Source organism: Haemaphysalis longicornis, unplaced genomic scaffold (assembly GCF_048455015.1).
Source record: "Haemaphysalis longicornis isolate Haplotype H1 unplaced genomic scaffold, Haemaphysalis longicornis Haplotype H1 scaffold_4, whole genome shotgun sequence".
NCBI lineage: Eukaryota > Metazoa > Arthropoda > Arachnida > Ixodida > Ixodidae > Haemaphysalis > Haemaphysalis longicornis.
In genome coordinates this window covers 59,083,504-59,093,629 of record NW_027526361.1, presented here as the reverse complement: position 1 = coordinate 59,093,629, position 10,126 = coordinate 59,083,504, and the positions used below count along the sequence as shown (strand labels likewise).

At 43.6% G+C, this 10,126-nt stretch overlaps 1 long non-coding RNA gene across 1 annotated transcript; it reads left to right on the top strand.

Annotated features, from left to right (window-relative positions):
* Positions 1-5,388: 5,388 nt before the first annotated feature.
* LOC144178769 (uncharacterized) lies at positions 5,389-9,635 on the top strand. The gene is made up of 5 exons (XR_013324061.1): positions 5,389-5,526; positions 6,757-6,898; positions 7,087-7,246; positions 7,334-7,456; positions 7,945-9,635. It is a non-coding gene; the product is annotated as an uncharacterized LOC144178769 (long non-coding RNA).
* Positions 9,636-10,126: the final 491 nt, after the last annotated feature.

Here is a 10,126-nt window from a genome sequence, read left to right as displayed (position 1 = left end):
TTCCGGACTTGAAGACCATATTTTTTTCCGTGGTTTTATTAACTTACCTTGGTTCTTGCTATAGCGCGTGAGTGGGCACATATTTAACGACGCACAGCCTTTGAATATAATTAACATTATCGCGTGGCTTATATTCCCATAAATGGCACAAGGAAAATTGAGTATCCACATCTTCGAAACATATTTTTCTCCCACGTGCGTATTCGAAACAGAGCCGCATTTGTTGTCCGGGCTGCAACACGAAACACACCTCTCACTGTGCAAGTATCAGGCCTAAACGGAGTGACGAAAGAATTAACGTATGCTTGACGTGTTCGGAGGTTACAGTGGCGATATTCTGCATCCGTCGGCGACGCCCGTAAGAGCGGCCAAAAAGCCCGCAGAACCGCGCCCGCGGATAGCTTTTGTTGGCGTTGGAGCACTCTACCAAGACACAGCGGTTTTTTGAAGTGCCCGAATATTTGCTTACAGACATTACCATAACATCTGGTTGAGTGCGCAGAAAAACAAAAAAAGAAGCGAAAAAGGACCAAAACACAGCATGAGCCTGTATCAGCCGCGCGGCGCTACTCCCGTAGACGCCGCGGAGAAGTGTCGGCAGGAGGCGCAGCCATCGCTAAGCTCGAGGCGTATACGATGCACACAACTCATAAGATGTTTCAATTCGTTTTCAGAGTTCTTTAATCCCCGACAGCTCATTTTGTTTTGTTTTGTTTACAGCATTAATGGCGCCGTTAGGGACACCACGAAGCAGAAGCTTTTCTTTTTGTTTTCGACCTCCTTTTAACTCGCGTGTCTTCTACGCCATTTTTAAAACGAAGAAGACGCTTATTTGTCGAATGTTACAATTTGTTAAAGGTACAGGCAAGGGTAAACGGGGTATCTATTTATTTTCGTAAAACCAATATCAGAAGAATTTTTGTTTAAGAGTGTTCTGTAATTTCCGCTCACATTCTAGCATTTTGCTGTTAATCTGCCCAAGTTTACCTGTGCGCAAATAAATGTGGGAAGATTTAAGCCGTGCCTCTACCACGAAGAGCAGTTTAAAAAGGTGTTGCTTACATATACCTCGACGCCAAACACGCTCCTCTACGGCACGCCTCATCGCCTGCGTTGCGTCGGCGCGTTAAACCCTACAATCAATCCGATCAAACATGCTCCGTTATGAAAGAAACAGATAGCGCAAGTGGTTCTTCGGGCTACGAAGAACGCGGTTGAAAACGCGTTTCGAAGCTCCCGAAAACCCAGGTGCCTGGACGAGGAGTGCTACTCATTAAAGCGATGCGATTTCTCCGGAATCTCGACTATACACTCTTAATCTGGTTCCATGTAAGTTCCAGTTAAACGGGGCGATCCACATATTTTTATCTGGATCCAAACGAAGAATAACTGGAACGAGAGATATAAGTGGATCTTATCTGGAACTGTCCATTTGTTTTCTTTAGGTTTGTGTTTATTATGTGGAACCGAATAAATGAGGGGATGCGCTGTCGGCCGTTCCAGTTACTGTTCCACTTATGTCCCAGTAAAAATTTTGGACAGTGCTTTTGTATATTTTTTGCTCGTGTCTTGTTCCACATAACTTGTGCGCTGCAGTGAAGTATGCACTGAATCGTGCAATAACTGGAACAATGAACCACATATATATTTGACGCGCTTTGGCGCACAAGCGCACGCACAAGCACTTGCACGCACACGCCCACAGACATAGATACAGACACGAACGCACACCCGCGCACCCACACATACACACACACATGCATGCTGTCACACACGCACACACGCACGCACCACATAAAATTTAATAAACTTCGTCGATATCTATGGAACTGTCTTAGAGAAGTTTACTTATATAAGACGGCTAAGACGTATTTTTAGTGACGTTATTTGACAGAAAACAATATGTCCACTGCTATAACAACACCGTACAAAGCATGAAAGGTGCGAGAAAAGGGTATCTTAGCGAAAATAGAAATTTCACGAACCCCTTTCAGGTTGTCTGCGGCGCTCAGACCGCTTTAGTGAATATCGTCTTTTGCTAATTGCAGACGTGCAGTACGTCTGAAATCACCAATGACTTGAATTTCAGAAGGACCAGATGTCCCCAGGTTCTCCTTCTGCGTTTGAGACAGAGCCGTGGTAGTGCTGAAGAATTCATTGGGCTTTTGTGGATACCTCATAAAGAAATATATATAGTTGTTGAGACTATTGCAAGTTCTGCATTAGGTTCACAAAGCGTCGCAGAAACATTGTTTTTTGCTCAATGCTCAGCCATCAGCTCGCTGTGTTGTAGTACGTGCACAATTTTTGCTTTACAGGAACGTATGAATGGCTACAATCTGCTGTAAAATAGGTACTTAGTCCACTTTATTTATGCCCTGATGCGGTATATACATAGTGTTAACCGACTGTGCCGCATTTTACACTGCACGCAGCATGTCACGAATGCAGTTATATATGCTTGGATGTTCGTTAGCATTTTTCGTCTCGTGCATGCTATTAAGGGTGACTCACCTGATCCAATTCATATGGGACTCACTAATTCATGACGCAAATTCATGAGACTTACTAATTCAAAAGCACCATGTACCGATACAAGAAGTTTTACAAATTCACAGAAATGACACTAACGACCTGGTTTGCTTCTTCTAGAAATACAGTAGACCCACGTTAAGACGAACTTGGTTAAAACGAACACTGATTAAGAACCACAACATTTTTCTCTTGTAACGTCCACAATGCAATACACCTCCGCTTAAGACGAATTTCGGATAATACGCATACATTTTTACGGTCCGTTCGGGTTCGTCTTAACGGGAGTCTGCTGTATATTGCCGCGAATCATACATTGGGTTTGTTTATTTGTGTTTTGCTTTTACCGCCCGGCTGCGCCGGTCTGTGTTATCTCTGCGCCAAGGGAAGCGCGTGTTCCATTCTTTCTTTCTGTGCCGCATGTGTTATCTGTTGTGATAGGGAGAGCATTCCGATCTAACGTGAACAGCCCAGAATAATCTTCTTGGATCTACTATGTTCTCGATGCGAATCGACGTTTCGAGAACCACGCGCGCTAAAAGATAAAAAGCCTGCAGTGCGGACGCCGGGGCATTCGATTCGACGACACTCGCCTGTGCAAGTCACTTTGTTGACCGCTGCTTCGCCGCCTCTGTATTCTTTTGAGTTGTTAGGGGAGCACAAGTTCGCTCCAATAAACGTGTTTCTCATTCAAGACAACTGCATCGTCCTTGTCTTCGTGACAATATCATTTCTTCGCAGAGATAAAAAAAACAAGAAACGCATTTTGGTTTATCCAGTCTTCACTGGAAGGTGCTAGCGGTCTCACCATGCAAGAGTTTTATTTCTTTGTTTCAGTAGAGAAGCGACATATATCTAAAATAAGCAAACTAGGCCGTTGTGAATATCGGTATGTATTTGTAAAACTATTCGTAATGGTGCACGATGGTTTTTAAGTCCGTTGGTCATGACGTAGTAAGTCCGATAGGAATGCTAACATGTGAGTCCCTTTTAATTTCCACAAGCAAAAACAAGAGCCTCTTTGCAAAGAGCGGTTGACTGGGTGAACGGAACTAAACCTAGATATACCACGTGATACCTGCATTATTTTGTATGTAATAATGCTGAAATGACATTGTAATTCCTAATTATGCTGTGCAGTAACGGCAAAAATACGCAGAGTTAACTTGCTGTTGTTGTGTCTTGTCATAGTAATTGAAGTTCATTGAATGACCCGCCTTCTCCAGCTGCTTCCCCAGTTGCTGTTTTCCTGTAGTATTGGTGTTCAGGAGGGAAAAGGGCTGGGAAACGGGCCGATGTATTATTACTTACTTATTAGCTGTAAGTAGCTTTATATAACGTGGGTATCTAAGAGCGTCGCAGTATATTTTATTGACTACGGAAAGGCTTGTTGTCAAGAAAAGCAGTAAATGAAGCCACGCCCTTTTGCATTCATTGTAAACAGTAACGGAGAAATTGTCATCCAAAGTTAAGCTCGGATATCGCACGCACTCACGACCCTCCGCGAGAAACAACTTTAGCCAGTACTAACGCGCTAGCGCGGCTATTATCTGAGCTTTGTTTCGGCCTCAGCGGGCGTAAACGTCCGCTTAGACGCATACGCCCGTTTTCCGAATCCAATAAAAGCCATCACGTGTGCCGAGTTTGTATGAGTTCTTATGCGGGCGCATCGCCAAAGCCTCCGCGAGAACGAAAGTACGCCGAAGCCATGAGGAAAAGACCGCCACTCCAGTAGCGCATTCAATGCGCATGCGTCAGCAGCAGCACGGCAGAGCTGTTTTTGCGTTGATTCACGGTACAGTGGGGCTGCAACGGGTACGATGACGACGGATGAAAATCGGGACTGCGTCAACACTTTAAACGACAGCAGCGCTCCCATCTTCCAGGATTCCCTCCGCTAATTTTACGATGATGATGATGATTAAAGGCCTCCCCTTTGAATCGGGGTGATGGCGTGCGCCATCTAGCCTATCTTAGTAGTTTGAATTTAAATTTAGTCCCTCAACTCGGATTTCTTTTTACTTCTGCCCTGCCGCTACCCCTGGCTGCGATGTTATTTTTTCGACTTCCCTGCTTTTTTTCCACCAATACTCTAGCCGCTGCTTAGTAATACCTACTGCTGACCAGTTAATGTTTCCATCTATTGCGAAGCCCAGTGCCTCAGGAAGTAGGACGTTTCCCCCAATTCTATCCGGCTGAATCTTTTGGCATCCTATTACTATGTGGTCGATTGTTTCTTTATCCCTGCCACATACAACACATGTCTCATCCTGGGACGAATATTTGCTCATGTAAGTTCGAGTTCTCAAGCAGCCAGCCCGCGCCTCAAAGAGCAACGCACTACCTTTATTGTTGTCGTAAAAGTTCTCTTTCCGGATCTCTTTTTTGCTTGCTTTGTAGATTCCCAGCGATCCCTTCTTTTCCATCCTCTCTTTCCACATGAGCGTCTCTGTTTCCTTCACTTGCTTTTTAACTGCCCCCCCTTGTTTATTTGCCGCGGTCAAGGTATATTTAGTCGCCAGCTTTCGCGTCCTCTTCCGCCATTGGGTGTCCACACTTTTAAGGTACACGTACCTGTGCACTCTGGCTGCCCAGTTCTTCTCATCTAAATGTCTAAGCCGCTCCTCAAAACGTATCTTACTTTGCGCTTCCCTCGCCTCAAATGAAGCCCAACCCATATCGCCTTGTACCGCCTCATTTGTAGTCTTACTGTGAGCTCCCAGTGCTAATCTGCCGACTGCCTTTTGGTTAACCTCCAGTCCCGACAGTTCCGCATGCAGCGCCACCAGTGGCACTCCCGAGCGGGTTTCTCAATTGCTCGCCCGATGCGCGTGATATTTACTAAAGAAATTCTCGGTCACGCTGGCGAGAACCGTTAGCGCCGTTAACAGTTTAAATTGGGTTGATTGCGGCGTGCAACTGCGAATTTTTTCATATCCCTGGGCTGTATTTCCTGCTCGACGATGTGGAGTTTTGCCAGGAGGCGCAAAAAAGGTCAGTGCTGCTTATTTATGTGCTGGTAACGGTTGTTGTTCAGTGACATCCTTGTTAACTGCGTCCGATAAACATACCGCGTCTATGCCCGTTGTTCGTGTGTCGTTCATGCTTGTGGTCGCGGCGTGTAACATTTTGTGTTGGAGAAACGTTTGCAGCCGTAATTTACCAAAACTCCCGTGTTCGTGGGTCAGAGTCGGCTGGAAATTTCTGACTGCGTACGTCAGAAGTTCCTGGTTTGCGCGTTTCATGAGTGGATGTTCCCTTACTGTGTGGCTTTGCTTAGTTGTATATTGACGATATATCTGCGGTAGCGAATCTTCTCGGGTTAGTCGCTCGCGATAATCGCGCGTGCACACGTGTACAACTTCCAAGCAAGTTTGTCGGAGCGTCCGTCCTTAGATTTATTGGTATTTTTAAAACTTGCGTGGTAATTGCGGCGTTGTGTTAGTCTGATGAGTAGAATGCCATTTACTGTGCTTACCAGACCGGGAGTCTTCGACCTTGCCCGTTGCGCGCAAGGTAGACGCTATTTCGAGTTGTGTTGATGTGCTTTCAAGGCGTCAGCTTACGTTTATCTGTGCAGTGTGTTATGCAGTTCCATGTTTCTTCCAATTCCTTTGACCAATTGAGATGATCTATTTTACATTGCCTGAAGTGTAGAGAAATGGAAGGGACAGTGGTTGTCTTAGCAGTACCGCAGTAACAAACGTTTCTTTTGTAGAGGGGAAGAAATATGTGGAAACACGCAGCGGGTATATAGAAAGTGTGCTGCCGTTTCTATGCTGTTAATGTCAGTGGTAACTTGAGACTTCAGGATAATTATCCAATATCCATAATTAGTGGTTGCTACTTCAGGAACCGCGTTAGAAATAAGCCACTCTTGCATTTTTATGCCGTCAATGTCGGTGGCAACCCGAGAGTCGAAATAATTTCCGACAACGCTCCGGTGATAAGTTCTTGCATCACTATGTGCACCCAACATTAACCCATTTCTGTGCTTCCTTGAACTTAGAAAATATACTGCGAAAGCAGATTGCTACATTTTGTATTCGATCTGTGTAATCTGTCCAGATGCAGACTACGGCTGACTGTGGAGAAATTTGTCTCTACACTGGTAGTTTGCGACAATTGTTTTCGTTTGTCTGAAGAACAGAAATTAAAACGAATTATTTCCATTCCTTACATATACCTGTGAAATCATGGCTGTGGCATTCACTGTGGCTGAAGACATCTTCGGCACGCCGAGGCGTCGTCGTGACAAGTGTGACAGATTGTGAATGCATTGTGGAAGTCATAAAGCCACGAAAGAGTGCCTCTTGAGTGTTGCGTATTATACAGACGTTCACCACTCCGCATGGAGCAATGACAGGTAAGCCTAAAAATGTTCAAATATTTTTATATTTAAAATTGTTTCGCCTGAAAACGTTACCAGGGCTCGTGATGCAAAATAAATTTTAGCACAACTAATCAGGCCTTGTACGAGATCTTGTAGTACTCCCTTCTTAGAGGGAAGCGTAAATAAATGCTTCCATATTTTTATACTGTTTTTATTTCTAGGAAATAGGGCGGACCGGGACTTAAAACAATGGAACAAGGAATTCATACTGCCATTTTCCTGGTTCTTGAAGGCGTGTGTTCACCGTTCTTGAAGTCTTGTGTTCACAAAAAGGAAACACGTGAAAGCCGTTGTACGGGATGAAATCATTGCATTCTACAAGTAAGTACGCACTCCCAGTTCTGGAACTTTGATGGTCCCTTTTTAGGTAGTTGCATTATACGTAATGGCTTCGGAACACCATTTCAGTGACAACTTGACCTGTAGGTGAAAACAACAGTAAGAGCTTTTGGGAACACGTTGGCAAAACTTTCCTGGAAAATCACTCCGAGGAGGCCCTGCCAGGAACGCCTGCATCTTAATTTTAGTTGGGTAAGTTGGCATTTTATTTTTGTGGGACTCAATTCATGGTAGGGTTTATTGAAGCTGGCATTTTATTTTTGCGGGACTGAATTTGTGGTAGTTTTCTTTGTAGCAAAATCTTACTGTTAAGAATAAATCGTGAACTCCAAATTGGGAAATACCTTCACATTCAGCCTGTTTCGGATGCTGCAACATGTGGACAAAAAGACTATTATTTTGCATTCAAGTTTTGCAAACATTTTGCTTTCACATTGAGAGTTGCTGCTGTGATAATACGGCGCCACTGCCACGCCCAATGCGGTTGCTTTCCAAAATTAGAGAACTGCCATTGACAGTCTGTGCTAATATTTTTTGTACATTGTTAGCAGCATTCCCAGAAAATAAACCAAGAAATCGCTGATATTTCAATCAATTACTGTGCTATAAAAGGGGTATCCTAAGCAACTCACTCATTTAACGCCATCGTCTAACAAAATTTTCTTGTTCCTTCCTTAAAGGTACATGACGTGGTCCAGTTATTCTCGACGTCCAGTTATTTTGAGAGAAGAGAATGGCAGCGTAAATATTGTGTGCAAGAAACAATTCATGGATTTTCCGCCTGCATTGTCGCATCAAGATGTGGTCATCCTCCTCGCCGTATATTTCATCTTAATCTCCTGAAACTTATGCGACTTTGGAGAGTTCTTGGGACTTTTGCAGAGTTCTTGGCCATTTAACAGTGGCCTGGTGTCATTTAAGTTTAAAGCTCTGTTGAAAGACTTGATGTGGTCACTCTACTTGGGGTTTTAAATTATTGTTAGACGTTTAAGCCTATTCGGAAAGATATGTCGTGGTTCAAATGATTGGTAGATGCAAGCGGCATGTCAACTGCAAAAGTGAAGTCGTGCTTTCCTTTGCAATTTTTCATTATTGGCACAAAGCGCAGGCTGCCTTTGCCGCTGCTCTGTTACTCTGTTAATGTAGCTAATGGCACTGCACTGTAACGTTTTTATTATTCAAGTGCAGCTCGAAATTTTTTCCATGGCAGTGCTGCTGTTGATGGATGCAAACGTGAGAGTAATTATTTACACAGACGGTTTGGGGTTTTATTAATCAATTTTTGTACTGTATCTTAGCTGACACCTAAGCCCTAGAAGAATGCGAAATATACATATTTGGCTTGAAAAAGTTGTTTACTTTGGACTAAGTTGCATTTCTTGCCTGTTAGAGGCAGTGCTTTGGTCACAAGCATACTGTCGTCATGATAGTAGGGTTTGTATAGCACGCAACTGTGAATTTTACCTGAGATAAATGTTCCGGCTGGAAAAATCCTTCCAAGTTCGCTTGGTAAAATTGGTCACCTGTATGTTTCAACGCTACCTGGCTTGGTTATTTGGGATGTCTGAATTGTTCTTGAGGGAACTAATAACGTCTTTAGAGTTAGGCTGCTTGATAAATTTTAAAATGCGTAACATGCTCCGAGCTATCTGGTTTGTAAAATTTTGTAAGATTCACACTGGGTGCTATGAGCTTTTTTTTGGATAAGTTATTTTAAATAGCTACAAATTGTCGGGGAAAGAACGCGGCTTCAGTGAAAGGCTTTTTCAGGGCGCGTATATAGTCGGTTTTGGCTACAGTTAGCTTGATATTGATATATGGTGTATGTTTTAGTTGTGCAATAGTGCCACATGCTTCCGGTAATTTTTTCTGTGCAAATGTTAAATTGTTAGTATTGGCTCCGGTGTTCTTTTCCTGCATTCTTGCAGGTCTTGTGATAATCCAACCGTGTATGGCTTGTATTTTTGGCTTTTCCCTACAATTTAATAGCAAACTGCATTTTTTGGAACCAGGATGCGTAATGGTATGGCATGCGCTGTGGGTACTTCCGCATTTGCGGTACCTGATTTCATGTCATAAAACAGCATATTTTATGCTCACTGTTGTGTAATGCTTTTTGAGTTACTGCGAGGATAGATGTACAAGTCTGTTTGTGACGCGGTTGCGCTTAAAGCCATCTTTATTACCCACGTGTTTTTAGCGAAAAAGAATGGTAAATATTAGCAAAAATAGGAAAATGCCACTTAGATCGTTTTGGCCACTTGATATCGTTTTGGTATTTGATCCTGTACGCTGGTCATTTTCTGCCCAGGTGGAAACAGATATGTCTCCGTATCTCAAATGTACGCAATACTACGAGCGAATAAAATTTCCTTAGTGTTTTTAAAAGCATTGTGTCAGTGCTAATAGTTGGTTTGGTGTGTATTTTAATGCGAGTCTTGTTTCTTTTACATGCAGCCAAAACCCAGAACAGGATTCGGCGGATGAAGCCAAAGTCTCTGTGTGCCGCTCCAGGTATCTCAGACCAACTTTTATATAGAACTGTGCTCCGATAGGCCACTGTTGGGAACTGTCAGGGACCACACTGCTGCGGCGGTTTCTGTTTTCCAATTGTTGGTATCACTGTGGGCCATATGTCAAGGCTGCGTTAGAATGGTGCTTGCGGTTTCCTTCTGATATCAATGCATCCGCCAGCCTGGCAAATGACCTCAGTTTATACCAACAGGAAAGCAGACATGTTGGAAAAGTGGAGTCCCATAGACCGCTTCTCAACGTCTATCGGAACACCGTTTTATATAAACAGCTGGTCTGAAGGTACCTGGAACGGCGCACCGGATAAATCCATAATCATTTTACGTGGAT